General features: G+C 42.1%; 1 protein-coding gene across 2 annotated transcripts in view; it reads right to left on the reverse strand.

The window, feature by feature from the left end:
- The window catches only part of PRKG1 (protein kinase cGMP-dependent 1), a 525,032-nt gene that overhangs the window by 348,596 nt on the left and 153,547 nt on the right, over window positions 1–22,889 (reverse strand). The gene's annotated exons all lie outside the window — the stretch shown is intronic.

Genomic DNA, 22,889 nt, shown 5'->3' on the forward strand with positions numbered 1-22,889 from the left:
TGCAGATGCTAACAGGTATTTCAATATGCCGAAGCCCAAAGCATGAGCACCTAACGCTAAACATTGGCAATTCACTTCTCTTTCAGTACCACCACTGGGATGGCAATTATAATCCTTCTTCTCTGCTTGGCCTCACACTTCTTCCTGCCTAGAATCTTCCTAACTGCTATATATCCACATTTGATGCTTCCCTGCATCACACAAAGAAGCTGTATGCTTGTTTGGAATACTGCAGCATTTACTGTAAGAACACATCCCAAGGAGTCGTCCTGTATTTCACCAAAATGCAAATGACGCACCACTTATTTCCCCATGAAGCCTTCTGTGTGGAAAAAGCCCCTTCCTCTGGGGCCATTCCTGGAGCGAAACCCAAGAGCTCTGCTGGGTAACCACCAGCACCAAGTATTTTTGTTCTCATTTGTGCAGGCTAAAAGGCTGCAGGCTTTTCTCCCCAGTGTGGATGTGAAAACTCACACCTAGGCTTTTTTACCCATCCCCATTCAAAACTTCTTGCAAATCTCAGCTAAGTCAGGTAATGCATTTGTTAGAAGGCATTACATGAAATGGAGTCATCTTCCCATATAGCCATTTGAAACAGCACTTTAAAGCATCTATACTCAGACAGCAGTGGATGGGATGCCTTCTGTTTACTTCCAAAACTGCTTCTATCCTTTGCTGCAAGCAAAACAGTAGCTTTTATCAGCCCAGGTTTCAGCACAAGGCAGCACATTTGCTCATCTGCATCAGTTTGCCAAAGAGTTTAAGTGTCTCTCAGCCCCTCGTGCTGCAAAGGCCATTTGTTGCCCGGACTTCTTCCTGGGGAAGAGGAAGGACATGATGAATATAGCTCAGAGAGTGCTTTGGGTGTGAAATTCAGAAGACTTGGAAGAATCGAGGCCTAATATATAGCAGACACACCAGTGCCAAGAGCTCTGGGTGAGTACACGCAACAGTATAAGTCAGAGAGAGTTCACGCTAGACTGAAGTCTGTGGATGAAGATTAAAATTGCAGAAGACAGCATTAGTTGAGGAAGAACATACACAAAAGAGCTGGAAAGGTTATGAACAAGAACTTCTGAAAAAAAAGCAAAAGAAACACAGAACCACCCACAAATCTCATTTGCTTTCTTTTACTTCTCTGTGAGTACAGAGGGAGATGAGAGGAGGATAAAAAGCCAAAGAGGGTCCCAACTCTGAACTTTTACATCTGTTTTTCCTCTGAGAGAGGTTATTTACTCCTAATCATAGGAACATCATCGTATTTTCAAGAACTCCCATCTATTTCCCAAGAGGATATATTAATTTCTCTTCTATTGAGCACTTTGAATAAAGCTTCTTTCTTCTTCTCTGAGTGGCTGCCTTCCTCCTACAACCTATAATTGCCCTGACACTTCTCGAGGTTTTTAATAACAAGTATATAATGTTATATTGAACACCAGTGAATAGAAAACTGTATCTTGCACAACACTGCAGAGCCATAAATACAGATGATGATTATGGGCTTCTCTAGTGCATTGTATTTGTCATCGAAGTGGTGCAACCTATCTTATAGAGAAACACAGTGAGGATACTCCAAACTCACCCAGGGGAGAAAGCCACGCTCTCTAAAAATCAATTTTTTAAGCTCTGGATGGGCAAGCCTTTTCCACCTGATGATGTGATGATTGAACACCGCCTCTGCTAACATGATTTACCCTTTGGAAATAGAAAACGATATCATTGTTGACAAATTGTTGATCCATCTTTCAGCTTCAGCCTTTGCAAATTTGATTGCATAAAATAAAGCATATAGAACTGCCTCAAAGCAACTACAGTTGAGAATAACTGCCAGGTAAAACAGGTTGTAACAAATAGTAAGTAGAAACTCTACTCACCTTCTGCAATATTAATTAGCAAAGGATTCATCTCTAATGCAGTTGTCACTGCCTCCTAAAGCCAAGTGAGCCCTCCCTGCTCTACATCCTACAAGAAGGGTGTATCACTTGACACAGCAATATTCAGCCTCCACACCACCATATCACTGGAGGCTACCGAAGTCCAGAAAGGACAGGCTAAAGGGAGAAGAGGATACTGACGTAGGCAGTGCAGTACCAAAGCCATTTGCTGCAAACTCTGGATGACACCTGGCATCCAGAAGACCCGATCAAATCACAATTGTTTATACCGATGTGCCTCTTCAGACAACACGGCTACAGAAAGTGGTACTCCAACCACAGGGGAAGCCCTCTACATGGGCACCGAGATGGAGAACTAAGACATGGACATCTTCAGCAAGCAAATGAAATTACAACTGATAAGGCAGCCCATTGCCAAAAATCTGCAGACAAGGACACAACTCAGAGTACGAAAAGCAGAGCCAAACCAAATGGCAGGACCAAACTGAGGAAGTTGCTCACTGATGATCATAAGACTGTGCACGAGCAGAGCACGTTGACATTCCTCTCCACTGCCAAATCATCCTCAAGCCTGCTGCTGTGTCTGTGCAGGAGAGGTGAAGGGGTACATTAGATACCTTTTTGATGTTTTTCACAGTGAAACAACACAATGACTCTGCACCTGGTGCAGGATACCAGCCTAAATGGCTCCTACTCACACTTTCTGGCTGTCAATAAGGGCAGGATCACCGCCAACTGAATTGCAGGCAGGTAGTTCATTGTGCTGCCAAGCTGAAACATGAGGTCTGAAACTGAATAAGCGATGTCATGCTGAGCCATTAATAAGGAGAGAGAGCTGGCTGACAAAAGCAAAACCACTCTTAGCTACTCTTAAAGACCCCCCTCTCCGTCCTCCTTCCTGCTTTCCCTACTGCCAACGACACAGCTGCGACCAAGAAAACACATGGCACAAGCAGTTCAGAGATTTAGGAGGGATTTACACCTTTTAAATAAACTCTTTAATCCCACCTGCAAGACTGCCACTTTTCAGATGACCTAAGTGTGCTGGGAACTACCCGAAGGTCCTCCAGCTATCTGAGCCTAAACACCTCTTTGAAGGATGCTGGCTGCCTACCTCCTGCTGAAGAAGCTGTAATATTGCCTAGGCTGAAGACTGGTTAATTATTACTTAGCATGTAATCCATCTTAGTGATTAGGATTAATGAAAGGGTCACCTGGAGAATGCTCTCACAACGTGCAGATCCCACAGCCTGTCGATCCAAGCGCCCATGGTGTACGGCAGGAGAACGCATTAATTATGTTGCTCAATGGCCAGTTTGGCAACAGTAGAAAGCAATAGGGTTCTCCTCCCTCATCCCTTGCTGAAAGCCTGGGAACAGTTAATGATGGCTATGGCAACAGATATATGATGCCCCATGAACACACCAAAGGTCTGGGATTAAGCGTCCAAGATTTACGTCCAAATCTTGGCTTATCCAAAAGGTGAACTATGTTCTTGCATTCCTGATCCCCTTCCCCGTTCTTTTTCCCTCCATATTCCTCAAGCCTTCCTCCTGGTGTTTTAAAAGCAAAAGATACCAAGTACACTTAGTTTTTGCAACGCTATTGCACAACATGGATTTAGCAGATACAACCTAGAGATCTGCAAGCATTTTTGCTGCTGGCCCTGATCCTGTCTCCACAGAGCACAGGTGGGACAGGGTGGAGGCACAGGGCTGTTCACTTGCTGCATGTCATAAATGCCAGGGCAGCAGTCATTTGCCTGGCTTTCATCAGGGTGTGGGGGGGAAGTACCACCATCAGGAGGCATCCAGCTCAGGACCAAGTCTGGGATACATTTCCCATCCCTGTAACGCTGTGTGCAGCTTCAGGATCTTGCCTTGCATGCTAGACCCCCTTTCAGGGGAGGGAGAGCTGATGTCCTGGAGACAGCACTCATCCATCAGGCACTTTAAGGCACCTTTGGGAATTCAAAAGTTAGGCAGAGCCTAATATATTTGAGGGCTATGCATTTAAGAAAGGGAAGATACCTTCTCCTTTCTGTTGGCATTTTGCTTGCCAGCTTGCCATTTGGTTTCATATTTTTATGTGTTGTTGTTGATGCATTTTATTTTTTAATGAATCTCTGCAAACACAAGGAAATAAGGACTTCCCAAACAAACTAGAAACAAAGTTACTAGAGTAGGATTCACCATTTCCAGCACACTTTAAATCCCAAATTAACATTTTCAGCAGAACACTTTTCCACTTTTGTGACTAGATGATACTGAAGCAGGCTAGTATGAGAGGAAACATTACTTTGGATACCTTGAGATGGCAGAATTCAAAAAAATAAATAAAAATGCCAGGAAAAAAATAAAATATAGAAACATGTATGAATGGTCTACCTAGCACAAGTCTCAAGACATGCAAAACTCAATCATACCCACAGAAATGCCAGTCCAAGTATTCTGGCATGTTAAATGCCAATTTACACAGACAACTTTAAAAGCACTTTTTCAGTGCTAACTGCCTTTTTCAGTGTCACAGACATGTTTTCTGTGTTTTATGAACAGGGTTGGTGTGCCACTTTAGGAGGAGAGGAAAAGCAGGGAGGAGAAGGTGGCACAGCACTGCTTTATCATCACAGCAATTTCTGGAATAGGCTGGAGATAGAGAAGTGATGGAGGAAGAAATGCTCTTCTCAGACTAGAAAACAGAGCAAATATTAATAGTGAAAGTGACACTTCTGAATTTCACTGCCCAAGATCAAACCAGTGCAGTTATTAATTTTTAACATCAAGCACAACCTAAGTGTTATACCATTCTGCTGTCTCCTGAGCCAGTCTAGCTCCAGAACCACACATAGCACCCTTTGAAATGATGTGCATCAAATACATGTGGGAAAAAGTGACGGCTGGCAATACCATTGCTTCCGCATGTCTCCCCTGCAGCCAGAGCCCTCAAACCAGTAAATAATCCTTTCCAAGAAGAAAAGAAAGGAGTCTGATTCCCAAAAGCAGCAGACAGGCCTGGTCACATGCTTCTTATGGGAGGAAGGACTGGAGCACCCACATAGCTTCATATAGCTGCTCCTGCTGGCTGCTTTTCAGGTGTTTGCAGAGAAGGGAAGCTCTCTGCAGAGAAATACAGAGGATTTTGCTTCCCTGCACCCCTCTACTCAGAAAAGGGGGTTAAGATGTGAGCCCTCTCCTTCCATCTCTGCCTGTTCCCACAAAGGGGTTTATTTTGGAAACTTTAAGATCGGATAAAGGGATTCATTAAATCCCGAGGGGTCCAGAAGGCGTTTCATCAGAAAGACAAATGCCTTTAAGAGCTACTATATATGGAGAACACATTAATTTATTCCTGCTGTCATATGCACAGCCAGTCTAGCCAAGGCAGGATGTATTCAGGTCTCTCGCCCATGCAACCCTGCAGCTGTAAAAGCAAACCTTGGACTGTGGACAGTGGTGAGTTAGCATTGCCATCAATTAATTCATTAATTCCTGGCTCCTTTTGTCAAGACAAATGACAGTATATACCAGTGCACTCATGCTCAGATTCCAAGCTGGTGTCCAGTGAACCCCGGCTCCTGGCAAACTGTGCTGGATACGATGATCACCAGAAAGGAATATGCAAACAACTGCTCAAGTGTCCAATTAACACAAATAAGATGATAAATGAATCCCTGTAGTTCAGAGGGGGAAAAGAAGCAGAAAATATTCCTTTATATCTTCCTTACTTGGCTAACTTCAGGTCGCAAAGAAATGCATCTTTCTGTCTCTATCTTTCTATTCCCTCTCTCTAGAGGCACAGTTTGGGAGGTAGAACTGATGGGAGAAATTTCACTGTGAGCTAAAGGATCCTACCCCACCTCAAGAGATCTGAGGCTCTAATTTGCTCTGTTCTCCATTTTGCATTTTAAGTGTTTCATGTGCATAAGCATTGGACAGATGAAACCGGAAAAAACAGGGATACACAGCAAAGTACAGCAGGTCTCAGGAAATATAGAAATTGAAATATGACTCTCAATCTTTAGCATATTCTAACAATAAATGTCACTGGTTTGCAGATAAGTAACTTGGAATAACTACAGTTACTTCACACTGAAATAACTTCTTTTTACCTGAAATAATTTCCTCATTCTACATACCGAATTTCAGGTTTTCCTTTATAGGCTTAATGCATGATAATGAAAGGCAAAACCTTTAAGCATTCATTACACACTTAATTTCATGCACCTGTTTCATACCTATTTCTCACAGAGCAGAGAGGAAGAAAGGCCTCCCCTTATTGCACCACTAAACAGATTTCAGTGGCACGGGGTCCATTGTTCCCACAATCTGTTGCTATTTACTCTGTGCAATTACATCCATTAATAGCCAGACATGTTTCTATCTAATTCCATTTAAAGGAAGAATAGACAAAAGCCAGAGCAAAAGGCAAAGCAAGAAGTTGTCTACAAGGTTTAATAATAAAAGTAAGTTTGCATTAAAATTTTAAACCTGTTGCATGACAAACACTGGAAGATTTTGTTACAAGTCCTCCTCTTTGCTCTTTCTCAGAGCAATTTGGTAGTGAAAGGAAGTCATGGAAGATTTACTGCTCTTACTTCATCCACTCTTATCTTCCCCACACACACTTACAGAAAAAGTGCTGTGCTGCAATTCAGAAGATAATTAAAACTATATTACAAAACAAGAGCTACACACTCATGATCAGCATCAAGAACATGTACCCCATTGATGGTGAAAAATTGCAAATATTTTCAGACTAGTATGCATGGTTTGCAGTACGGTTTGTTTTACTTGTCTTGAAAGCTTAGCTCTTGATCATAGAGCTTCTCAGCCAATTTTTTTTTTAATATCAATGCATTTAAAGGAGCTCAATTTGATCACATAGCACTCTCATTTTTCTACCTTTTATTGGTGTTGAACATGTAACTCCATGGACATGTACGGATTACAAAATCAAGATCTGTATCACCATTGCACTCCTAATTTATGACTTAAAATACTCAGCAAGTGAGGGCTGATGATTTCCTTACATTTAGGAACCAATTATGAGCAATTCATTACAAATAAATTCTGAGGATTGCCACAAAGCTGCTGACAGGGTAGCAAATTAACATACGAGCCATATTTGCATACTATTTACAAACAATTTGTCCCTGTATAACCTCTCAAAAAGTAGCTATTCAGTGCACCTGAATTTGTTGGAACAACATACTGCACAATTTTAACCTACAATTGATTCTTTTTACTTAACCCATTTCTTATTGGAATAGTTGTCCTGGAGAGCATGCCTGCTTTTTCTCCTGAGACTCAGAACAGGTTTTTTTGTTCCCTTCTGAGTAGCTAGGGGTTTCTACGGTTCACCTAAGAGATATAACCCACAGATTGGACATATAACCTGTAAGTATGTGTTATCTCAGTTTTGGGGTTATTGTAGCATTTGGGCACAACTCCTAGAAGAAAGGCCTAGGAGGACCAGAACAATTCAGTTCACAGAAGCTGGGGAATCACTGGAAACCGAGTCCCACGTTCAGGAGGGTCAGATCCACAAGGAAAGGGGGGTGATGGATCTGCTCAGGGACAGGTAGGAGTTAAGCACTGTTCAGCCCCGCTGAGGATACTTTTCCCTCCTGCCTCGAGAAAAGGTGGAAAGCTGCAGATATAAGCAACGAGCCCCAGTGGGCCAGGACTGGATAGACAGAGATCAACAGGGAGATTTGGGAAGATAAACCTGGGAGTTCGATAGACTTGCCAGATCTATTTCAGGCCACATCTCTCCCACCTTGGCTGGAGTTGTGGTGGGGAACTGTCCTGCTGGGAAGCCACGAGACTTGCATCCTAACCCATAACCCAACCTGAAACCTGGACCTTTTGGGTCAAACTCGGACACAGCAATCCTGGAACTCGGCATTGGCCAGAGGTAGCAACATGGTAGAGGACATTTGCACTGAAGGTGAGGATCCCCAGAACTAAGAGCCACTAATATTTTTATGTTTGACTTCACAACTTTAGTAGTGCTCCTTTAACAGTTTGCTATGCTAATTTAATTGAGCACAAGGACTTAATATTTACTTTTCACAGGCAATTGAGAAAGTAAAACTCAGTCCTATATTCACACAAACTCAGAACCAGCCAACCACAGTTTAATGGGAACAACTACAAATCAGACACTGCTATTCTACCATCCAGAAAGTACAAGGAGTTTCCTTGCTCAAAAGCATACAAGAGAACGCAGGACAGCCCCTCCCCCAGCATGTTACACAGCTATAATTTCTCATACAGTGCAATATTGTGGGCAAATCCTTTGGCTCATCCCAAAGTAGCATTTGTACTTCAAATCATCTCTGCACCAATCTTCAATAACATGCTTAGAACGTGCAACAGCAAAAACTGAGACCAGGTCCCCTCTCCTGGACCAACTCTGCCCAGTCACAAGGAACAGCTACCCCAGCCTTCTACTGAAGACAAAGTTTGGGAGAAATACAGCCAGCAGCACACATTTTGAGCTCTAGATCCCTTCTACAGTTTTGGGGTCAGCAGCGATGCTCTCTGTCCCAGGCCCAGGATGGAATCAGTCAGGCACACCAAGTCCGTGCGCTGCTATCACACTACATTTTCATCCTTTCTGTGCCTTGACCAAATACCATACTGAGACTGATTTTATTTTTTTTCCTTTTGCATCTGTCTTGGTTTAACCCCAGCCAGCAACTAAGCACCACACAGCCACTCACTCACTCACTCCCCACCCAACCCAGTGGGACAAGGGAGAGAATCGGAAAAAAAAGTAAAACACGTGGGTTGAGATAAGAACAGTTTAATAGAACAGAAGGAAGAAACCAATGATGATAATAACAATAATAAAATGACAATAATAATGATAATAATAAAAGGATTGGAATATACAAAACAAGTGATACACAAAGCAATTGCTCACCACTCGCCGACCAATGCCCAGGTAGTTCCTGAGCAGTGATCCCCCCAGGCCAACTCCCCCCAGTTTATATACTGGGCATGACATCACATGGTATGGAATGTGACTTTGGCCAGTTTGGGTCAGCTGTCCTGGCATGACCCTTCCCAACTTCTTGTGCCCCTCCAGCCTTCCTGCTGGCTGGGCATGAGAAGCTGAAAAATCCTTGACTTACCATAAACACTACTGAGCAACAACTAAAAAACATCGGTGTGTTATCAACATTCTTCTCATACTGAACCCAAAACATAGCACTGCACCAGCTACTAGGAAGACAATTAACTCTATCCCCGCCGAAACCAGGACAGCATCTTACTGCAACTCTTCCTGAACCACCGTGCTCCGGTAATGAGACATCTGTTCAAGTATCCACTTCAAACTGATGGCGATTCCTGAGCCAGCATCACCCTTTTGCTTATTTAGCTTTTATTGTGTCTTAACTTGATGGGTCTAATCACATCAACTCTTCTTTTTTTAAGGTTAATAGTGCCAAACTCTTAAAACTCCCATCCAAAGACAAGCTCTCTATTTCTTAGGTTATCCTGAGATCCGTTTCCAACTCCTAGAAACAATCTGAGGTAGAAGAGAATTAAGGAAACCAGAAAAGAGCACGTGGTTACATAGGTACCTGCTTTCACAGACCACTACAAATCACTTACAAGGCAGCAGGTTAATGTAGCACTTTATAAAAGCCTGCTCTGAGGTAGCCCCTTATTAGTATTGATATAATGTAGTCATTAGGGCACATATTCTAATTTGACATGACTTAGCTGACAGTTACAAAGTAACTGATCCCCAATGCTAATGCAATACTATAGACCTGCAAGACGACTGGAAGAAAATGCTGCTTTTAGCCAGTTGTTAGTGCTGGGGCGAAAACCAAAGCGTAATTGTTAGATTCATGCATACTTTGGGGTTTTCCTGGTTAAAAGCTGTTCTTAAGAAAAGGATCCCTACAGGATTTGCATTTCCTTATTCAGGGAACAACAGGGGGGAAAAAAATGAAGTTTAGCTTGCAGATTGATCTCTTTGCAAACGTCCTCCCATCCAAAAGCATTTATAACAAACAGGCTGCTGAGACACCAGCACCTGATGAGGCAGGATGAGCTGAGCTGTCAGGAGAAGAGCTGGGGGTGACAGCCCTGCAGAGGACCAACTCCCACCCAAGGATCCGGAGGAGCCACTATTCAGAGCCCAGGCAGCCCATAATCCTTCCAGATAACAGCTGAGCACTGTGAAACCTTATCTATTTGGACCTTCATACTTTACCACGTAAGACTTTTGAAAACAGATTACACATTGAAGGAGGCTGTCCCACCACCGTGGCTGACACCAGCAGAACTGGGACCACAATTCCTCAATATAGCAGCTACGTTCACTGTAGCATTAAGGTATGGAAAGATTCAGACCCTTCTTCCACGTTTTAATCCTGCCCAGAGACAACACTTAACCACTGACACAGTGCTACGACTGCATTTGAGCTCTTTTTTTGCTTTACCTTCCACTGCTGCTCATATGTAGCTGCCAGTGGCAAATGCCAGCTCTTAATTTTCCAAGAGGAAAAATGCATGAACAGCTGCTGGTCGACAAAGTGTTACAGCTGCACAGCTTTTCCTCTGCTTTAGGGTGAAAGAACCAAGTTTTTTGGATACGTAACTCTTCCTACTGAAATGCAAAGATGGAAATTGTGTGTCTGTAACAGACTTGAAACCTCTGTGAATATAATGAACAGAAATAAGAGATGATGCATCAGGATGAGATTTTCTCCAATACCTGCTACAGATTTCAGCTCTGCCAAATTCAGATGACAGAGAGAAACATCAGCCACAACGAACATTTTACGCAATTGTTTTGTTTACATGAGTCTGAAAGGCAGAAGTTACGCCTAGAAAGAAAGCCTGTAGGAATACGAGGAGCAATATGAGATAGAAGCAGTTGCTTCACACAGAACAATTTCCAAGTACCATGAGCTCTGCCCACTTCATCTGACAACAATTCAAGCTAATGTTTTGCAGCTCTGATATATAGAGAGAAGCAGGTAGTTACATTTTGACCAATCACTAATTCTGTGTAACTGCTCTTGCTGATGGCAAAAAAAAAAAAGGGGGGGTGGGGGGGGGGACACGACACAACACGACGATGACACACTAATTGTGTGATCACTCAACATCTAAATGCCACATTAAGCAACCACAGCTACTAGTTCATCTTTTCCAACTTGCCAATGCAGATTCTTAAAAATCACAGCTCAAGGTGCACAGCAACATGCTTTACAGAAGCAAAATGAAGAAGTACTGTTCATGGAGCCCCTAACTAGGGTGGGGGTTGGTTTTGCACCATTGTATACAAAATAAGAATTCTAAGCCCTCATGTTTTAGTTATTTTACTGTATTTTTCCATTGCCAAAATTCCTGTTGGGCATGCCAGTGTGAAGCAGAGTAGTTACTGAACTGAGCAAGTTATTACTTTGCAGTGACCCTATATGGATCAGGACCCAGGGTTACCCTCTCCAGTTCACAGCCTACTCCAGTGAGAGGTTTCACCAACACTGTAACACTCCAAGTACATCACCAGATCTTTTGGCTACAAATCTCAAAATGCTTTTCAGTGCAGTAGACCAAGTCACAGAGAAGAATGATTATTAAGGGGATGAGCTGGTTAAGAGCCCAAGCTACTGCTGCAGTGGGTACACACACACTGAATTACTCTGGGTATACACCAGTGGCAGGTGTGACAAGGCAACAGGTCTCCCATCACTTGCTGAGATTAATTTAAAGTATTTCTGAAAGTTGAGAGATATTTTCCACCCGAGAAGTTTGTGTTGTTACTAAAATAAAACTGCATGCTTTACAAAACAAGCACTTACACTGGCAGAAAGCAATAAACTTTATAGATTCAGATGTTTTTTCCTAGCAAATACTACTTCTACTTGCCAATCAAGCATATTTTAGTCAACATGAAAGCTAAAAGGTATTTTTCATTTTTGTTGTTTTCTCATTTGGAGAATTTTCCAAAGACCAATTTGGAGAAACTGCCAGCTAGGTAAATATTTTGTGTTCAGAGCATATGTTATAATAGATACAAACAAAAATATACATTAAAGAAGAACTGACATTAATAGCTGGTTACTTATTTTGCTGCCTGAAGTGGTATTTCACCTACTGTAATGTCAAAATTTCTGCACACATCTCCAGTGGTGAAAGGTTTTGGGTGCCATCTTAGAGCTCAGAAGGGTGCAAGAGATACCACTGCAAAGCACCACAGCCGGTTTCCTAACGAAGCATAGCTATTTTGCATAAGTTTCTTACAAAATACGATTACAAGAAAGAAGTTTTGATAAACAAACCTTACTATTCATATTTGTCCTTAATTTTGTAAAGTAGCCTATGTATTAATCATATTTTACACATCCCAACTCCCCAATTAATTGCCCTACGTGACAAGACTGACTGTCCTCTGTAATTCACGGATATAACTGCAATTTTAAAAATTGTGTATTAAATACTCGGAAAATCCTCACACAGGTCTCCTGCCAAGAGCAGAAAGAAACTGAACACAGCAGCAGACCTAAACCTTAGCCAAACATCCCGAAGTGGCTAAGACAGAAGAACTTGTGATGTTTAAAAAGCTCACGTAAAAACCTGCATACTTGTAAAGTAGAAAACAGCATATATGTGCTCTCATACTGACTTGTTTAACAATATTCCTTGCCTAGGAAAATTGTCCCTACCTTGGCTTCTCCTAAATGAAATCGTGATGGGTATTTGTGAGAAACAGAACAGAAGGATATCTGGTTTGAGCCCACTTTGAATTTGAGACTTACTTCCTTCTCTCCCTCTTTTTGTTGAGTCTTTGTCTTTATTCCTATCTGAACACCAAGAACGCCCACTGCAGCAGCAATTGGAGCCCCACTTCTAAGGTGCTTCAAAAGCTGACTCCTCTGCCCACACAACAAGGAAGAGGAAGAATAGGTATGAACAAAACTCTGGCATCCTGCTTGGCTTATTACTGACAGTTATGTTCTCAAGGGAAAAAAAAAAAATCAAGATACTGGAACAATGTGGTCCTTGTTTTGGTATCTGTGCTAGCAGAGAAAACCTCCACTGAACTGCTCTCCATTGCTTCTAATCCGGTTAGAAAAAGAGAGCTCAAAAATCCTCCCAAGCACCTCACTGTCCGCAACTAACATCATGGCAAAGACCTTCCAGTCTTCTTGAGAAGCCATGCTGACTGTGGGCAAAATAAAGCATGTTCATGATGAAACACAGTGCAAGGGAGAACTGATCTGAGGTCTCTAAATTCTTCTGCTCTCTCAGTTGCACCATCAGGATCAGTCTCGTGACTGCTTTGCTTTCACAAGGAAGTTCTCACTGGTCCTTTTAAAAAATACCATGACAAAACAAAGCAACGTTACCTCCTAAAGGACAGATGGTACTTTATCCACATGCCAAAGGGAAACCCAGATTTCAGTAACAGACACACCAGGAATCAGAATTTCAGAGGATACGTAGGATCCCAGCAAAGCCATGCTTATGGTTTTCTCCAATTGAACCCCTTCAGTTCATCTTTTTGTTTTTATCTTCAAAGGACTAAACCAGATTGGGCACGGATTGTGTTTGCTGTATTTTAACATCAATTCGCACAGCATGCAGCTAAGAGACCAGCAGAAAATTTCCACATTTCTCAGACCCAAAATCAGGACTCTAGCCATGAGCACTAATTAAAGAAAACATCTTTCATCTTCCTAAAGAAATCTGTAAGCATTGTAACTGCCTGAGGCTTGCTAAGTTAGATGATCACTGCACCATGCAACAATATTTTCACATGCCTCCCCATTCTTTCTTTTCTGTGGTAATGAAACCAGTGGGAATTCAGGTAGGGATGTGCCCACAAATCAAGTCCTGACATTTCTTCTTCTGGCTGGTGACAAACAGTCCCACAAAAAGACGCAGTATCTGTCAAGAAAACCTAGCCAGCTTTTCCTTTTATAAGGTTATTTGTCACTCTTCAGTGCATTCAAGAAATTTATTAGTAAGCTCAAGTTATTTGATAAAAATTGCTAATTCAGTGGATCCAAGCGTATTCCACTACCAGCAGACAGCACTGGCAGATGCAAACCCAAAACCCTGAGAAGTCTTTTTTCCCCTTCTCAAATAGAACCAATAGTTTTACTTTTAAAAGGAGGTATTTTAAACTGTGGCTCCTTATTCTTTTGATAATTTCAGCAGATAGGAGGTGGTGGAGCAGGTCCTTCTGCTGAAGACCAGTGCTCTCATGAGCCTGCCATGTACTGCCCTGCCGGGTGCTAAAAGCACAGTATGAGAAAGGGCAAATTTACCACATAAGAAGTCTGGAAAATTTGTCCAAGGTTGGTGTTTCCTGCTCCTAATTTGCAGTTTTGCAGGGCTGGGAAGTCAGTGGGATAGAGCCTTTGCTCCAGCCAACAGGGAAGATGACAAGATCACAGGTAGTAAAAGCCTTTTTCATTGAAACAGGTTTTTCTACTAACCACCGCTGTCTTTGCTACACTAGGCTCTCTCTACATTAAGTTGTTTCCATTCTGTCTCATACACAGTTTTTCACTGGTCTCAGTACAACCACCCAGATTTAATGGCTATGGTGAAGGACCCTGTGGAATCAGGTGTGAAACAAAGGTGGTCGCCTGTGTCAAAAACATACTGATGCCCTATAGCTCTTCCAGGGAAATAAATAAATAAATAATTTTTAAAGAGAGATACCACGTCCTCTGAGATAAAACGGATGATTGTACTTCCAGAGATTGATGAGACTTGTAAAGAGAGAAAGCTCAGTGTATGAGGCAGGTGCCATAAATAAAGGGACAGATAAAAGTTTACTCTGACAGTAGAACAGCACAAAAATGAATACAATTTTGTAGCTCCACAGTCCACAGCTCCTTGGGGAATCACTCACTGGAAGGTGACCGAGAAAAGCAAGCCTGCTGTTAGCAGACTAAGGTCAGAATAAAAGCTCTCCACCTCTAATAGAAAACACTCAGGTGCCTGCAAATCAAAAAAAGTTGAAAGCAGTGACTGTCGATAGCCTAGCTCCAGGTCTGCTGTGCGTGGGCCTGCCAAAATCAGCGAGATTTAGTGTCAAGAAACTTGTATTTGCTGGTACCTTGCAAGGCATTTAGCAAAGGGAAGGGTAGACAGAGCCTGCAGGAGGTAGTCTGGAAAATCAAAGCACTGTCCGAGGGATGGAGGTGGTGTTGGTCAAATTCAATAGCACAGTCTCAACTTCAGCCACAATAACTTGCTTGATATTTGGACAAAACTCATAAAATGAGATTGGTCATGAAGCTAGCAGGAAGGAGCCCATATAATACTTCTGATGAGATGCACAAGGTCCTAGCAAGGCACTCTTACAGAGGACACACACAGGCTGAAGCCAAGACTGCACATACAAAAGTACAGAATAAAATGCTAACCAACAGACATCAGAGAGGGGGAGAGGAAAAAAATGTGGTCACCCCTGCCTTACCTAGGCTTGCTGTCAGAAAAACCAGTCACACAGGACAAGGACTTTTTTCATGGAGTAAGGAAGAGCAGGTGATTGTAGACTGGAGGAGCCCAGAATAGGAGGGATTCCTTTTCGGTCAGTGTCACCCTCTGCCCTCTAGACTAAATGACATAAAAGATGGAGAGCCCAGCTTAAAGTAAGAGGCAGAAGCTAACCCAGATGCTGAAAAGAGTAACAAAGGGTTTTATTTCTAAGAAAATAATGCATTTCTCAGGCTTATCTTTTTGCACTGCAGTTGCATTGTTACGATTCTATTTTTTAAGCACCCATATTCTTTCTTTATAAAAATGAGCAATAAAGCCAACCTGGAGCAACCTGATATACAGCAAGGGCTTTGTTCAGAGCAACCGTACCTTCTCTCCTTGTTCTTTGAAGAGAAGTGGAAAATGAAAATGCTAAACTTTCAAATGGAATTCATTTGATAGATATATTGAAGTGTTGCTCAAACAGGGTAAGTTGGTTTTTTTTTTAATAAAAGCTGCTTTAACTCAGCACATCATTAGCAATTCTTTGATTTATTTTCTTCATCTTAAACAAACATTCTTACTACTGGTGGTGACTGACACCTTTCCAAAACACTCAAAAAGAAGACATAAGGAAGCAATTTTCAAAGTAAAATCAAAGCAATCTAAACAGATGAATAAGTGTATCTGACAATAATGCCCCCAATAAAGACATCTGAAATGTGGTATGCAAACTGCAGTTGCTCCCTGCTAGGGATGGAATGAAATTCTCTGCACTGAGAAGTTACGTGCACTGTATACACAGAAACGTATTGGGTTGTTGCAGACACATCCTCTGATCTCACACTGCTCCAACTTTCTTCATGCAATCCTTCACGTGTGCATTTCTGCAGACTATCAAGGCTACGAAGACACTGCCACCACAATGCACTTCAAACAAGGCTAAAAGGGAATTCCACAATAATAAGCTCATACAACCACCTTGTGCTTTATGACACTGTAACATACTGTTCCAGTGACAAGATGATGCTTTGATGGGTCTTTAGATTTCAAATATTCGTCTCTGAAGACTTTTAAGTACCAATCTGCCATGGTGTGCTTGAAACCAGCGTTAACACTGCAGTGCCCATGAATACATGTGCCTTAGAAAGCAACAGGTAGACACAATAAGCTAAAAGCAATTTTTTTTTTTTATTTTTTTTTTGGTACTGATAAATTAGCCCACCACTGTGTCACTCCTGTGTTTTAGAGGGGACTGCAGCAGCCTGACACTTCACACAAAAGCTGTGTCAGTGATGCCTAGCACTCTCAACAGGAATGGGTACTCCAACCTCAAAACACATAATAAAGTAAAGGGAAAAGAAAATTAAAGAAGTCTTCAAATTACCTGAAAATAACTCATTCTTTCTCTGACTGGAGTAATTCCTCACCAGCTTCTTTTATTACTGTAGAGCAAACACTGGCTTTTTCAGATGTTCCCATTACACAGCAATACGTACAACCCAGTACAACCACAATGTTTTAAAACCAACAGATTCAGCCAAAGCTGAAAGGAGCAACACCTTTAAGCTTTATTTTTTCCTACACAACTAAAGTTGGTTATCTATCAAACATTTTAACCTGATTACATCAACCAAAATGTTCTAAGTGATGCTCAGTATATCTTAATGATCTTTTGATTTCAAGCAGGTCACATTAGAAAGACTAGATTTACTCAAAATACAGATGGGCTTCACACACTGAACAAGGTCATGGACTAAAGAGAGACTACAAAATTATGTTTTCTCTGCTAGAGCTTAGGGAAATGGAACCAGAAAATAAACTCTTCACTTCAAAACTGAATTTTACTGTCACTGGTACAGTAAAAACACCTATTACACCACATACCACTGCCACATGACCTTACAAATAAAGACAACAGAATAATATATCCTCTTTCCAGCAGCCATGCTAACCACTTTACAAAAAAGCTGATGCTAGCTCCCTTCCCAAAATGTATTCATTGGTTTAATGTTTTGAAATTGCAAAACACCATATAAAAATTAGCCCCTTATTTATGACTCAGCCTCCTACTTAGTGTTGCTGCTATCTGTTGAACTGAGAGTTTTACTTCTGTTCTGAAAGTCCTCTTCTAGTAAGCAATAACACTACCAGTCATTGTAAGCCTGTATATAGAAACCATTGTGCTTCTGCATATCATTCAAATATTGATCATAAACAATCAAGTCTTCTTTTGATTATCCTGCTTGTTCGCAAAGAATAAACCACTGTTTCCAGGGATAAAGGTAGAACAGCATGGGAGCGATGCCTGTTCCCCTGCACTACAAGTTTGCTTTGCTCATATTTCTAAGAGCCCTTTCCACCACAGTTTTAACTAAAAGCTCTTGCTGCCTTTTCCTTGGGCAGGCTCAGTACTTTTCCATTTTTATCTTGGGTCGTCATACTTCTTTGCTGCCTTTCACAGCTCCCAGCTCTAATTTAATATCTCACCCCTTGCATTTTGATCCAGACCTCAGCGAAACCCCCTCAGCCATGGCTCCCAATAAATCTGGCTTGGACACTATTGTTCCTCCAGGTATCTCGCTGCAGACAACCACCAGCCCATCCCAATGCTATTTGGTGTTACCACTGCCAACTTCAACAAAGTCTCATCCAAACTCAAGCCTAGCAGTAGACAGGCAGCTTCTCACATGTCTTGGGCTTCATCAGTTCATTAATCTGGTGCCAACCACTTTTGAACCTCCAAGGTAGCTGGACAAAACCCTTTCATTTCAGTGCACAGCTCTTCCATTATTGATGTCATGACTTATTCATCACCTGTTTAATACCTCTTCCAGATAATACTGCATTTAGATCAACAAGAACTGAAGACTTTAATACCGTCCTGCAGAGACCCCTAATGAAAGCAAACCCAGAGCACTCCAGCATGACACACATACTCTGCAGCTAGATCTAACGCTGGCTTTTAATGGACACAGAGTATACTCAGAGTTACACAGGGCCACGTGCCAGCAGTAGCAGACAGGCTAAACTAGTGAAAAAAACCCAAGAGCAACGGAAATGCAATTTATTGACCATCTTATCTTCCATATCCCAAGCTTCACCCACGACCATGTTAGAAAGTTACTTGTCATTTTGACAAGGGCTCTCAAGTCACCATTTCAATAAGTCATTTGCATCTTTATTATCTGTCTAGTTTGGCATTACTGTCATCTATACTACAGATGTTGCACTCAGTAGACTTACAACTTAGGCAAAAAAGGTTACTGAGAAATAGCTGTCATTCCTTTAGGACATATGGAATAAGTTGTCAAAGCATTCCTCATTAAATGTATGCATCCTATATTCACAGGACTTTATAGTATGCACAACTCCCAGTCATCGCTTTGAACTTAAATTGGGCTTGAACCAGACTCTCTCGTCTAAAAATCTTTTATTTTTGCAAGGCTCAGAATGAAAGCATTCAGATTCAAACCCAAATCTCTAAGGTTAACTTGACTCTCCAATTTTTGACTGGATGCAAGAACAAGATTAGACATTTTCCAGTCCCAGATCTGCCTACCTTGTCAGCTTCTCAACTTAAAAACAACAAAAAACAACAACAACACAACACCCCACCACAATACATAATCAAGGCAGCAGCAACTGAAGATGCTATGGGCATGTGGTGCACACAAATCCCTCTCTGCTAATCCCATTCCTTTACAAGGATGCTATAGAGCAAAGAGAAAACTCAAAACTTGAAACAACTAGACAAAAATGAAGAGATCAGATCTACAAGGTACTACCCAGCTCCTGTCCTGATCCCTGATAGAGCAACAAACAGAGCATGTTCCACATATAAAGCCCATGCTCTTTCCTAGCAGTGTTTTACATGAATGACTCATCCCTACAAATGATAATGGAGCTAATTGCTCCAAAAGTATTGTAAAGCATATAATAACAGTAGGTAAGTATGTAAAAAATTACCCACTGTTTCAAACCCACCATTTCACACTCTTATATTGGAAGAAATCCAAAATCCCTGGGTGTTACTTGCAGCAGGAAGGTCTCTTCAGCCAAGCCGTGACAGCTGGCACATTACATGCTTTGATACAGCACGGGATCCTCTCTGCCTGAATGTGTGGGTCTTAAAAGGAGGAGGCACATACCTCAAAGGCTTTTTGGAGGGGGTGGAGGGGTGTCAAGTGTCTCCTTTCCTGGCTGCTATATGACAACAGCTGAGGAGCCACTGCAGAAGAGGTTAACAGGGAAGGTGCAGATGATGTTGATTTGAAAAGCAATTTAAAAATCTTCACAATTTTCAATTCTCACCCACTATGCCAGTTATCTCACATATTCTATTGTAAGGTTAATTGCCTGCCAAATGGCCACTGTGAAGACTTAGGGAGCAGAAATAATTTACCTAGAAACTGATGTTTGTGTTCTTCAGCTGGCACCATGGTCCTTTGCATTTATAAAAAGCATTCTTAAAACACAGTAACTGTCCTTTAGCTTCAAGAAAATAAATGTGCCAATCCTCGCCATTAAGTAAAACCAAGCTTTCAAAGATGTAAGCAAGCAAAGACCTCATGCTCTGAGGTAGGCACAGGGTTTGGCAGTACACTGACTTAAGCTTTCCAAAGGAAAGCCCATCCCACTGCCTGCCAGGTAGTGCAGGGAAGGATGGCAAGAGCCAGCCAGAGATTTGTGCAACTGAATCCAAAGGCCAGTGAAGCTTGAGAAAAATGCCAACAAATCCTTAAAGTGAAATTGGAAATGAAAAAGTTACACTAAGGAAACAAAAATGCAGGTGCCTGCATTCCCCTCCTTACTTCACTGGAATACCACTTTAATTTTGGTTCTCGAGTTCCTCCAGCCATTTTTCCTCCTGCATCTGTCCCCCAAATCACATACCTGCTAACTTAAACTTGTCCTAAGGCTAATTTACCACTGGGTGAAGCTGAATGAAATGGCAAATCTCTATAGGAGAGAGTCCCTGCATGACTAATCTTTCCCCATATCCCTGGCCTGCTTTTTGCCAGGGAGGATGCAAATACAGCCCTCCCACTGCCAAAAGGCTGCAGGGTCCTTCTGTATTTGGGGAAACCAAAGGGATGGGCACACCAGAAGATCAAGGGGCTCAGCCTCAGAATATCATCACTCTAAGATGGTATCTTCCTTGCTGCGAACAAGAAACACAAGACTACAGATCTGACCTAATGCAGACATTCACACTTGGGGAGAACAACAGCCTCAGAAGTTTTACATTAATATCTACAGCAAATAGGTACACATTACTCCCTATTCTTATCTGGAAAGAGAGAAAAAAAAGTCAAAATTTAGTTTTGCCCTCCAATCTGCATCCTTGTCTGAAAATAAAACAAATTCTTCCACTCTTGACAGGACACGGTCTGAAGGAAAGCAGCTCTGATGTCCACAGCCCTTCCACTGCGTTTATCCCTGCCCTCTTCACAGCTGGACAGCACCTCACAGGCAGGCATCTCCATCCATCCATCACAAGTTGACAAACTCGTGAGTACATAGCTATAGCGAAGAACTTTATGACCCTCTTACGTGGGCTAATAGGAAATCTGTGGAAAACCAATGGAAAGAGAATACACATCCATTAACATAGGATAGCAGGCTAATAAATATCAGAGACACTAATACAGGTATTAGACCAGCATCCACAACAAACCATAGAAATTATTATTTACTGTTTAAAGCAGAAAACATACAAGAAATTCTTGAAAATAGGAGCTGTGAGTAAAGGTTTTTCCAAAACCACTTGCTACTCTTCTTTTTAATAACAGAATATGATTTGACTGACAAAAAATAATGAAAGTACTGTCAAGGAGGCTACTTAAGTTGACTGATCATCTGTTTAAAGGCAATCCACCCCCTGCTGCCAAGCAGAAAGCTCAGACATACAAAAAGCAGCAGTTACAAAGCCCAAAGTCTCACTGATTGTCTTCATTAATGCTTTGAGTAAGCATTATCCTCAGCAGATTTTGTTGGACCTCTCAATGAGAAAATCCAGATAAAAACCTTTCTTGCTACAAGCCCTCATAGGATCCACCTCCTCTGGGACCTCTTCTAGAGTGTTTCTCCTCCCAGGTGGATCTGAGCAAGCCTTTTCTCCAGGGAACCAGCAAAGCTGGCAATGAGAAAAGCCAATGGTCCTGAGAGGACTTTACCAGGTGCCCATCACCCCAAACTCTTCTCCCAGCGGTGCCTTCTCCCAAGCCGCAGCACGAGGAGAAACACTGTTTTTCATCTGCCATACTCACAAGTCTGGCACATACAAACTCCCCGTGCTGTAATCAATCTGACCTGCAGCACATTTTCTGCTACCGCCACGTCATCCTCCTCCTTTGTCACTTCATTAGGTGCATGGTGGCCTGCAAAAACCACGCAGGAGTAGGGGGCACACAGGTTTCCAGCTGTCAGCGGCCATGGATAAATGACTGTTATATCCACTACAGCTGAAGCAGAAGGGTTCAGCAGACTTACAGTAACATCCTTTAGATGCTGCTCGAACTGAAATGATTCATCAGCCTTACTGGGCAGGTCATCAAGACAGGACCTTGCCCTGTGACAAAGATAAAGAGCCCTTGAGATGAGGCTTAATTTGCTCATGGAAAAGATGTTACCTTCGAAACAAGGGAGTTATTTCCAACACCCACTGCCACCGCAGAAATAAAATCCAAACACGAGCATGAAAACAACAGCTGGCTCTTTCTTACCCATAAAGGTAAGGTAGTAAGACCGTGATGGACCAAACTAGAGATGCCACAATTGGGCCCACACTTGACGTCCCAAACTCACGCAGCCAGCTTGGCAATGAGTGCCAGAGGAAGGAGGCTAAGCAGAAATGTGTCCTTCCAAGTTGTGGGCATATCAGCAACACTCCTACATGAAAATGCCCTCAGCATAAGCTGCTGACAAGGGTTTGTATTAGCCATTTTGCAAGAGCCATAAAATAAGACCCAAAAAAGCTATTGCCATCTGTTGTACCTCCAACTTCTACACTGTTTAAGATTATTTTTCTTTACCTTAAATATATATGAATATACACAAACACTCTCTCCTTACCTAGTGAAAACAACTCAGCAAAACACAACATGCCCACGACGACAGAGATTAGTACGCTCTCACTCACAAGGCTGACATCCCGACCCTTGTACGAATGGCAAAGGGACATCGGCTGCACAAGCACCACAACTCCTCCCCGCCGGATGAGTCAGAGGAGCCCATCTGCTTAATAAACTATTTATGCTATAGCATTGCTCACATATGTTTGTGTCTTATTTTGTATTTTTAGCATTTCAAGGAGGGACAGGGTGCAGGTATTTTGGCATTTATTGCTGTAGCCATGTGCCAGATGCCTGAGGGAAACAGCCGGAGGGGGGAATTACATAGGCTACATTGGCCAGAGTTTGCAACAGAAAAAAAAATCCTATCCTCACTCTACTTAATATGCCAGAATATTAAGAGACCACTGTATGCATGCACACGTGTGAGATGATATGATATACACCAC

Source organism: Buteo buteo, chromosome 4 (assembly GCF_964188355.1).
Source record: "Buteo buteo chromosome 4, bButBut1.hap1.1, whole genome shotgun sequence".
Classification (NCBI taxonomy): Eukaryota; Metazoa; Chordata; class Aves; order Accipitriformes; family Accipitridae; genus Buteo; species Buteo buteo.